Raw genomic sequence first — 11,646 nt, 5'->3', positions numbered from 1 at the left:
AAACAGTACAATTTTTTAGTTTCCTTAAACTAACAATGACATTTCTTATTTTTTAAATTGATGTGCACCAAAGAGTCCAATATTTTTTAAAATTGCAAACTATACAACCTGTTAAAATAGGATAAATTGCGATAACAAAATGTATAGCCTATAATTCACTATTTAATGTGTAGACTGACATTGAAGGATTTATTTCCACAAATCTAACCCAGAGTTTTTGACCATTTATAAAGCAACAAACAAAAACATTTTCAAGGGTAAAACCACAGAAGTAATTGATATTATTTAACAGCAAGTCTGGCTACAAGTTGGTCTTGAACTGATAAAATCAATGACCATCAATAAGTATGAGTAATTACACCTTTGACTTTCCTCTGTTAGACGGATTTAAAAGAATATAGCCAAGAAATATATCGAAAAAATAGACTTTACACTTTGTTAATAAAATCAAATAAACATTGTAAAAACGTGAATAAAAAAATAATTTTCAAATATTTGGGCTCAATAACAGCTTTAATTTAACAGAACAAGAACCCTAGGCTAACTTTAAAGCTCGCTAGAATAACTCAGCGTTGTACTGTCTTTGGCCTCATAATTTGACCTGAGATCGTTTACTTGAAAGTTGGACACTTTTTTATGTCAGACTTTAAAGATTGAAGTAAACATGTTTAAATTTGTCTGCTTTTGGTTTCTTTACTCAAAGAGATTTTTTATTTCACTGTGTGCAAGTTTAAAACTGCTGATTGTTTTTGTGCTTACTTAGCTGACTAGCATGGCATAATTGCTGACTATGTAGAATAAACGGGACTCTTTCTCATCCCGGTCAGCAATGTAAACAATGTGTTTGGAGAGCTTTCTGTTTTCTCTTTAGGTTAAATATTGTTAAGACAGGCACTAAAACAGTTTAGCAACATTGAAGATAATCTTCCCAATAACGAGGCGTACAACAAAATGTCAGTCACTCAACTGTAACAGAGAAAGGACAAAAGTAACTTGTCAGGTTTGAAGTTTTCTTAGCAACTACGAGGAGAAAAGAAAGCAACACCAAGCTCTGAGCATCTATAAATCCTAAATGAATGACAGAAGTGAGGTGAGCCAGTCTGTAACAATTGCCTCTTCTCTGCATTTTCTACAATTAATGTAACTTATTTTTTTAAAAAGTGTCAGAGCAATAAAGCCAACTATGTGCTTGTTTAAAAAAAATGAAACAAACAAGCTTAGGCCTAAACTGTAAAGAAATTCAAATGCAAATAACCATGCATGCAATCAATGGATTGAGACAAACAAGGCCCTATCCCACATTTTCCTGACATGGTTCTGGTTTTCTCTACATGATGTGGCCGTTCTGAAGATGTAAAGTGGCAGACGTAGGCTACACACTTCTGTTACTGTACCAGAGGGAGCTCTACACAAACGTTTCTCTGATCCTTGCTTTACATACCAACACACACAAACACACGAGAAAACACTACAAAGAGCTACATTTACCTAAAGCGTTCAGTGTCAATGTTGTGCTCACACAAATATGAAAGAGGACATATTATATGCCTTTACCACCTTTTCAAAAAGTCCTCTGTGGCCGAAATGAATAATCTGTGCTGTGGTGTCAGTTGTGTCGTCTTTTCCAGACATTCATTTATGCACTTATTATTTCGGCTGTGGTTGGAGAATTTTGAATCGTGGTCCAAAAGGATTTGAGTGTGCGTGGACTTATGGAAAGAGTTCTTAAATAAAAACAAGTCCAGTTTACGCAAATAAAACGGTTAAGTATACTGTATGCATTAATTCTCCACCTTACTTTGCTGTTTCATCAGCAACATTTGAGTACCATACACTCAAAATGCACATGCCGTTGCACTTTAAGACCTTGCACAAGTTTGAATAGGGACTTAATATGAATTGCTTGATATTTTTGAGCTTCGAGGCATCACCAGCCTTTTTGTCCTGAGTTGTACTTAGCTGGCCTCCATGTCTTCACCATTATTCATTCAGAGCCAAATCTCTTCAGGCCTCGAGACCCCCCCCCCCCCCCCCCCCCCCAGAACTTATGTTACGATAAATGCTAACAGCTGCCACATTACAGCTCATTTGTTGTGTACAATCACAACACACTGCTATTCAGCTAACTTGGATTTACAGGTGTATACTTAAAACAAAAGACTGATGTAACTGCTTGTGGTTCTGGTATCCAAAATTACAAAGAGATCAAATGTAAAAAGGTTGGTGTTGCCCACAAGATCTTACTAAGCAAAAAACAAGCTAAAAACAACTATGTTGCCTCTGTCATTATGGCCTGTGGTGGTGTAAAGAGTTGTAATCATTTTTCAAAGTGAACATCATTTCAATAAATTTCACACCAACTCTTGTAATCAAAAGTTCTGCTGTTGACAAAACTACCATCAACAACTAAACATTCATGGGACCCCCTTAATTTCCACCAGTAACCACTTATTTTCCCTTATGATGGAACCATTTAGATTGGTTATTAAGGGTTAATTAAATGTTAGTACTTGAGATCTGTGGCACATGTAATCAGTTACAAGAATGAGATTAAATTGTTGTTTGTTTGTTTTGTTTTTTTGGGGGGGGGGATTCTTCCTTAGCATATAGTGCAGCCTATAACATGAACATGGGCAGCTGTGGGTCACCAACTCTTTTAAATACAACATTTCATTGACTTTTCCCAGAACTCTCCGCAAAATATTTTCACAGCACAGGGGTCACAGGTAAGTAAAAACACAAGAAATTGCCCTTGGAGCAGTGAGCAGCAACTACAATTTTAAATGGACTGTTAACTCTTTAATGTGTTGTTGTAGTGACCTTATAGCTGCTTGACCCATCATTTCAAGCTAAGAATAAAAACGTCTATTTCTAAATGAATCACCTTTTTACTAAATGAGTGTGAGTTGATGCCAAAAAGCTGTAATGAAAATACTTTAAAAGGAACTCCTGTGCACTGTAGGTGGCCACCATCTTCAGTGACCTCCTCTTTTACCCTGTTTCTCAATGAAGCAGTGTGTACAGCTACGTGTGTATGTGTGTGTTCTCAGTGGACGGTCATTGAGGTCATCAGAGTCACTCTTCCTGAGTTGTGCGCAAGCAGGATCATTCAAACAGGCTATCAGCAGTGTAAACTTCACTTCCCCTCCAGATCAGATAAAAGACCTACAGGGAGCGGAAAGCTTGAATGAAGTAGCCGAGCCCGGCCTGGGATTTCAAAGAGATAGATAATCGTGGAGCTTTTCCAACTCTTGTTTTACTAAGTCTCTCGCTCAGCCCCCAACCATGCAGATTTTGGGGGGGATTTTGGTCCTGCAGTAAACTTTTTTTCATCACAAGGCCATATCCATGTCTAAAGAATTTAAAGCAAGCAAGGGATTTACACTGTATGGACCATTTAATGACATGAAGCCAGTTGTGATGTGGTTTTGTTTGACCCACAAGGAAATGATGGACACAGAGAAAAAAAATAAAATACAAAAATAAACCACATGAATGAAAAGCAATACAAAAAATTAAACAAGGGATTTCAATTTAATCACAAACAAGCAATAACAAATTTTTTAGTTGGTGTTCTCCAGCTATGATTTCAGCTGAGTCAGATTCTGTCGGGACACAGCTGTGAGCTCAATGCTAATGTCAGCGTGCTAACATGCTCTTGACATTACAGACATTTTGAGCTGTTTAAAATATTTACCAGTTATGTCTTTCGTGTCAATGCTGATACTGTATATCTTCACATCTGTTAGTTGCATCTCACAGAAATAACTTGCAGGGAAAGTCTGGGATGACCAAAGTTTTTAGAAGTCTTTTACTATAGGCGGGGAAACCAGAAGTTGACAAGCCAACATTACTGCAGTTAACGTCATTACTCCCTTTAACAGCTGTGAGTTTTGTAATGATCTCAAACAATGTGCTTCTATTAGCACGCATAATTATGTGATTGTTGTTAGAAAATATGTCAAATATGTAAAACCAAAAAGATATTAAAATTTCCTGATTACAAATGTAAGTTAGATCACTGAAAGATTACCGGTACATCGACTTTGGTTCAATTTTTGAGTTCTGCAATTGCCTTTGTGAGGCCGCTTCATACTGTTCAGGCAGAATGTGGAGGTAGGCGTGTGTGTGTGTGTGTGTGTGTGTGTGTGTGTGTGTGTGTGTGTGTGTGTGTGTACACGTTTGTGTGTGCGTGTAGAATATGAATCAATGTTAAAAGCCAGCCTGCAGCTTATGCTTCCCTGGGTGACATAGGTACATTTTTTGTGACCTCACACGTATTAGTTATTTCATGAGAGCATTTAGTCTTTCAGGGATGATTGTAAACACAGTAACACAAGTCTCTGTTCGGCGCAGAGGCGTATATGTACAACTGTTCACGAATACACACAGATTGCACACAACCTATCACATGCCCCCCTCTTTTATTCTATAAAGCAGACTACAGGTGGTGAGAGCTCTAATAGGGAGGAAGAGAAGGGAGGTGTTCCTGTTGATGAGCTTTTTGAATAGTCCAGGGCAAGTTTACATTGGAAGAGAGCTGAGTGAAAACAACGCTCAACATCTGAAGTGCAATTATGTCTTTGGAGGCGCTTTCAGAGACCACAAGATAGGGGTCTGGCCTCTGCCCAAGTAGTACAGCAGCTGTCAGCGGGTCTCTCCAAATATCTGAAATCCTACAAGACTCCTAGCTCTCTACGGAATGGCAACAATAGAATAAAAAGTCAGACCTCAGAGGGAAGAGACGATGGAGGAAGAAGAAATCGTCAGAGGTGTGTGACATAAAGCAAACCACAACTCAAGAAGACCCAAACGTAGTGGCCCACTCTCCTGAAAGTTCTCAACAGTTCCACGAATGCCTTTGTTTACAATAGGCTAAGCTCAGTGAGTCATTCTACCTTCACTAAAACTGTGTAGAAGGGCATGTATTCTTTCATAACATGATTATGTTCAGAGCACTCTTGAGGGGGTTGGGATCTCTTTGAGGTATAAAGTGTACAGTCCACCTCTTCCAGTGTGACTCACTGTGATTATGAAATTGTGTAGTAGTGATCTTGTTTCTTAGGGTCCTGATGTCATCAGTTTACAGTCTTAATCCACTACTTGACTTTCACTTGGCACCACGTGCGTGACAGAAAGACTGCATGTTGACCTAATCGGTCTTGGCTGAAAGAGGGAGACGTTGCGACACCTTCTAACCACCTGACTTTAAAAATGGACAGAGCACAGCTGGAGGGACAAACTGAGTGTAGAACAAAAGCAAGGATGAGGGGATGGATGGGGAGGGGTAGGATTATCAGTTTTCCTCTGCTGAAAACACACATTTATTTAAAATTCCTCACTGAATACGACAGGCACGGTCCTCAGTTCTGTCCCTCCAGCTGTTACTCGCAGCACCAAACAGACACGTTTAATAAGGGCTGTATAGGTTTTCTCACATATGAGGACCAACGTGTTAATCCAATGCATATGTGGCTTTCCATCACGTGTTGGATTCCATGCTTGAACATGTGAAATTTGCAATGCATGTGACATTGAAATGTCCCGTTGCACATAAGTTATGGTATGTAGTGATGAATTACAAAACTTGATATTAGAGAACCACTTTGCCTTTGAATTTTCCCCAAAAAGTGGTCTGCTGCTTGTTGATCTAGACATTATCTGAGAACTATCTGAGGACTGTCCACCATTTCACTTTTGAGCAGGGGTCTACATCCACAGCCCATACATCACTGAACAGTAACTGGAGCTTGTCCCCAAGTTCTTTGTGTGGACAACAATGTGGAAGTTGGAAGAGGTGCCAGATTTCCATCATGGAATAATATATATATATATATATATATATATATATATATATATGGCTGTCAGGTAAAATTGAGGCTGGAGGCTGGAGTGATTCCTGCTGGCTGTGCTGTTGTATTAATGAGTCATGTTGAATAAAGTCCTGCCTGTAGGCTCAATATAACTGACAAACCAGAGTGCACAACAGCTGGATTAGATGAGTCTTCTCTGCAGATACAAATGTTTTATCAATGTTCAAGTACAATTGTATGTATATATGTACAGTATAAACTTCCTCTACTGGAGAACATTTCAACTATACACTTATCTATACTGTACCATTACAACGATCAAAGAACAGACTTCATAGGTGCAACAGGTAATTATTATTTGTATTGGGTGAGGGCAGCCAAACAGGGTCAGTTTCACTGGTTAGAGTTCATTGTCTGTCTCAACCTATAATCTCTCAGAAGCCATTAAGGATAATCTCTTAACAAAGAAATTATTTTTCTCCAAATCTCATTTAATTATTTAATAATCGTATTATGGATTTAACCCAGCAGGGTAAATGGCACCAGGTAATGAGTGTGACGACTTTTGACTGACAGTATACAATACAAGCTGTAGAGAGCCCAAAACATGTACACACACTCACACACATACTGTGGGTATTTGTTAGTTTAGCCCCTTTGTCTTTCCTAAAAATGATCTTTCAGCTAAGATTTGTGGCATGTATTATTGTTTGTAGGAAAACTGTCACAAATCACGGGTTGAAAACAGGGAAGGAGGATCCAATTGCAGGTAAAAACAAAAAGGTTTATTTCAAGAAAAGGCAAAAACAAACTCACTCAAATAATAATCCAAAAACGTCCAAAAAAGCCAAAAGCAGAAAAACGAAGGAGCAGAGGGAGACAAACTACAAACTACAGACTACGGACTACAGACTACCAACAGACTACATGACACACAACCTGACAAACACACCATGAACTGACACAGTGGGGAATGAACACAGAGACTAAATAGACACAGGTGAGGAAAATCAGAGCAATCAGACAGGCGGGAAACAAGAAGCAAAGAACATAAGAACAGAAACAGTGAGGACAACGACAAAGCAAAACCTGACACTGAAAACACAACCTAAACAAGTTATTCCAAAATAAAACAGGAAACACTTAAGATTAAACTAAGAAACAGTAGACACCAAATTAGGACTGGTTAATCAGAATCTTAATTTGCACATTCACTGAGTTACAATGGCCGGCTAATGTTTGCATGCGATATGACTATGATAATATGACTTTATGTGGGAAACAATCAATGGTGCTTATATCAAAGACGTACCCATTTTTAAGCACACTGTATGGCTTTTGGGAAGTCTTCCAGGACTGTCTTAAACGTTGACTTCTTCTGACTAGTATGGTGACCGGTAGGGGTCAAACGCTCGGCAACAGATTAAAAAACAACGAACATTTAGAAAAACACGCATATTCAGAAATGCTGCACATTCAAAAGCAAATGCAAGCTTCCAAAACAAATGCAAAGACATAATCGCACTGCAAAAACACAAACCCACTGCAAATACACAAACGCGTTGCAAAACAAAAAAACACGCTGCAAAAAGGCAAAACAAATGCATTAACATTAAACGTGGATGCAAGTGGCCTACAGAAACGAAACTTAAGTCCAAAACACACATATTCAGTAAACAACAGCAAATACAGAAATGCCTTGCAAGTTCAGCCAAAACGGAAGTGCTCCCGGCAAGAGAGACAGCTAGGTACAGAATGTATTGTTTAGATGACGAAGTTATAGCGTTGAAAGAAACAGAATAATATCAATAAACTCAGAGATTGAAGCAATCATGGATTTTGACATCAGTAAAACATCATCAAACAATGACACTTCAGCCCCCTGCTCTGAGCCTCACAAGTTCAAAATCCTGGTGGACTGAAGACTCGTGCTCAAGCAACAGTGCTGGTAGCCAGGCAGCCAACTTAACAAAGCCACCAGTCAACCAAAGCTCATTTCCAAAAGTTGTTTGTTCTTTGAAATACATCATAAAGTTGTGCTTGTGCACAATAGACAGGGAGGCATAGCCACAGAGAAACTGGTAGTGTTGAAAGGTATGTGGTTTGATAATAAATCCACTTCCCCATCCTGTCGCATCTGTGAGCGTCCATCTGTCGAGAGCTCAGAGGAGATTCAGTGTACGTATCCTTGGTATGACTACAGTCAAGCCTGGCACTACGGTCTGCGCTGGTCTTTGTCATGTCTTGTAAAGAGACTCATCATCAGTTAAATCTAGCCCTGAGTTCAGTCATCCTTGGTGGGATTGGAAGAGGATAATATATATTTAACTTGTTATACAACAGAAAACGTACCGGGACTGTTTCCTTTTGTTGTAAACTTTATCTTGAGGTCTTTGGCTTTTCGGTAACTTGTTTTTAAATGTTTGATCATGAGCTGGGATTTCTTTCATCAGCCTCACACCCCTTCTCCCCTGATCTCTTTCAGTATCCCCTTAAATGGATCTGTTGCGACAGTAGGGGTCTAGCTTGTGTTGGATTGGGTTGTACGGCCGATCCAACTCAAACTCAGTTTGTTTCTTTTGCTCGCCATCCACATGAATTAATTTTACATCTTTGTTGTTCATTGCTCAGTAGTTGTTATTAGGGTTTTGTATGAGTAAGTGTTGGTAAGCCAAAGTATGCCAGTTCTACTGTACTAGGGGACCTCTCCTTCTTTGATTGGTGTTGGACATCTACTGAGGACTGGATTTGAAAAGGCAGGCCTGTGATGCATGGGCGACAGTGGGGTTCAAGAGCACCTCATTTTGGGGCCTGAGTGATCAAATCTTAGTTGATCTTGTATGTGTCCTGTATTATTTTTAAGATAGTATTCAGTACAGTAACAAAGTTTGTTGCAGCTTGTAAACCACATTCAAATTCTGTCCCTTCTCTTGGGTTCTTCATTACCAGAAGTGACCGCCCTGGCCATGAAATTTAAACAGACATTTCTCCTTGTTTCCGGTCCCAAGTAAACAAACAAACAAACAAAAAAAATAAATACAGGTGGAGGAAAGTGTTTCTGCAGATACAGTCATATCCACAAATGTAAGGACCCATAAGGCCTACAAGTAAATATGTCGATTTGTGATCTAAACACTCTAAATGCTCGATGATACAATGCTTCTGTGTCTTGGTCAAAGCATCTGTCTTAAAAAAATAGTAAGTCATTTATCAATATAAATTCTCAAAATGATTTTTTAAAATGAAAATAGGCCTAAACTTCGTCCTTTGGCTCTTGATACCCCTCTGTGCCAATTCGTGTATGTATGTTAGCTTCAGAGGTACAGGAAATAGTCCATGTCAGATGGCATTCCTCAGATAGATACAAAAGTGAAAACACAAGTCTATGAAGGAAATTTGGTTCTTTAGAAAGGATTTATCTGTTGTAAGGGGAGACCTACATATTGATTAAAAAAAAACTCTATTGCATTTAATGAGCAAAACAGTCACAGAAAGTTAGATGACTGAAAGATGGCATGGACTTTGGGTCAGATTTTACGTTCTGCTATTGCCTTCATGGGGCAGCTTCACACACAGTTCAGGCAGAGTGTGTGTACTTAGGAATATTAATGTGTTTTCATGCTTCTTATTATAAGAGCCTACACTGGGGAAAGCCCACTTGGTCAACTCTGCTGATTCTGTGCTGTTTTTCCCGTTTACTCCTACTTAGGTCATCCCAGGTTCGGCTTCGTTTCAGTTTAAGCAAACTTCACAGATCATGCATTAATTTGGTGTTAGTTCTCATTTGAGTAGCTCCTGGGACCATAATTCTGTCACTCCTCTGGTCAAATGTTAGGACAGTAATTTAACCTGAGTTACAGCATTGGTGTAAAATTCAACCTGGTATGCAGTTGAGTAAAAGGGGTCAAGGATCTAGCAGGATAAAATCTAATCCAGACATGGTGAAATTGGATGATTTACCCTTGAGTTTAGAATATATGAGTGAAAAAAAATCATATATTTTTAGACTTTTTTATTTGAAAGTATAGACATAAAGCTTAAAGGTAGTAATACACTTAAACAATTTAATGTGTGTTAAGATGCTTAAAAAACAAAAAGATTAACAACCATGTGTTTTGAAGGTATTAGGGAGTCAAAGTAGTTTCATTAGTGGACACAATCATAACATCCCTCTCATATGGCACCTAATGATAAACACATACTTTAAGGTAAGGGCTAGAAAAGCATTACAAGAATGTTTTAATATTACCGGAATGCCAACTTTGACATGAAAAAAAAAATGCTAGAAGAAAATCAGCGTGTGATTTCTCAAGGTTACTAGAGGTAGAAAGCTACATTGTTGCCTGTGTAGGAGGAGCAGAAACTCTGTTATTAACATTAGACACAAAAGAGTATAACTTATAAGTAGCCAACAAGCCTCATCTGAAATAACACTTTAGAGAGGTTAAACGTTGATTATTACGTCAAAGAGCCATAACATAATCAACTAACAGTGGTCAAATCTGCTCTTGCTTGTGATCAGTGTCTAAGTACAATGTCTGCCCAGCAGGCCTTTCACAGTTTGTGGCTACAACCACAAGTTAAAAAATGGGGTGAATTTAAGCCTCCATAGTGTGATACAAATTTCATGAGCAGCAAGCCGCCTACTTTACACACAGTTTAATGAGACTTTCATAAATCTGTAAATGAAAGTTTCAAGAAACCAAATCACATGTTATATAATACATTTGGTAAATAAAGACATGTTTGGGAGTAATCACCTTAATGTCAACATATTCAGTTTTCTTTTACAGAAAAACCCTTTATTCCTAAAATATTTGTCCTATACAGAAACTGCTATTAATTAGAGTTTGTGTTAAAATGTCAGTGGACCTAGATGCTACAGTGGAAGAGTGTGTGGGACTCAAATGTGACAGTGTGAGTATGTAAATAACAATGCATAAATTATACTTGAAACAATAGTTTTTATGGCACATCAATAATACACAGAACTGACCAATAATGCACATTATGTTCTCCCTATAAGTTAGTTGTTTACTATGGTGGCTCAGAGGGTCAAAACACATCAGAGCATCTCACCTGATCCAACATTTCACAAAGCAGAACAACAACGTGGCTTCAAATAAACATTACATTTCTCACAACACAACAACAAAACAAAACACAATATTATCCAGTTGAGAAAGTGTTGCATCTGACTTTCTGAATATCCAATAAATTAGAAAAAAAGCTCAATTGTACATGCCAAGTTGTCATTTTCATTGATGAACACAGAGTGCTTCTTCTTCACATGTTGCTTTCTGCTCTGCTCTCTGCAGTCTGTTGGACATCCTGCTGACACTATTTTAGCCCCTTCACAAGAGTGTGCTGACCGCAGCCTTCCTTTGTAGTTTGTATACTAAATGCACAGCAGAGAGGGATCTCTTTTGGTCCTGCGGTTTCCTGAAATAAGCCATCTGCAAATGCTCTGCTCTCTACATGGCCCGAGGAAAGAGGATAGACACAAATAAAGTGGATTCATATACTGTATCGACCTTAAAGAATTCACTCATGTTGTAGTCCTGCTGTGGAAAAAATAACTTTGACCCATAAAACCGTTTTATGGGTTTTACTCATAGCAATTAGAAACACCTTTTGATGTTTGAGAAAGTCTTTTCAAAGTCTATTTTTTAAAGACACAAGGTCAGTTATCAGGTTTATCTTCTTCCTAAACCTAAAGAGACATCTTTAGGTTAAGGAGACATCCATTCTCTGTAGAGACATCTACAGAGAACTTGTTGTAACAACAGACACATCTTTCTAGGAATAAATGACACATTTCCATGAATTCCTC

The sequence above is a fragment of the Symphodus melops genome, assembly GCF_947650265.1.
Source record: "Symphodus melops genome assembly, chromosome: 4".
NCBI classification, from domain to species: domain Eukaryota; kingdom Metazoa; phylum Chordata; class Actinopteri; order Labriformes; family Labridae; genus Symphodus; species Symphodus melops.
This window is presented reverse-complemented; position numbering follows the sequence as displayed.